This window comes from Trachymyrmex septentrionalis, unplaced genomic scaffold, assembly GCF_001594115.1.
Source record: "Trachymyrmex septentrionalis isolate Tsep2-gDNA-1 unplaced genomic scaffold, Tsep1.0 scaffold70, whole genome shotgun sequence".
In the NCBI taxonomy this organism is placed as follows: domain Eukaryota; kingdom Metazoa; phylum Arthropoda; class Insecta; order Hymenoptera; family Formicidae; genus Trachymyrmex; species Trachymyrmex septentrionalis.
In genome coordinates this window covers 471,956-472,192 of record NW_017305885.1, presented here as the reverse complement: position 1 = coordinate 472,192, position 237 = coordinate 471,956, and positions in this window count along the sequence as shown.

Sequence of the window (237 nt, the reverse complement as noted above, 5' to 3'; positions counted from 1 at the left end):
TGGTTCTCTTTTATATAAAATATATACAGATATATATATTGTATATATATATATATATATATATATATATATATATATTACTTCACATATGAAAAGAGAAAGAGAAAAAAGGCGGGAGATCAAGCAGAAAGAGATTTAAAAAATGATGTTACATGTATCTATAAATTTATACATTGGTCAAAAATTTAAATAACGCATTTATAAAACCAATGATGTATAAATAATTTGTGTGTGTGT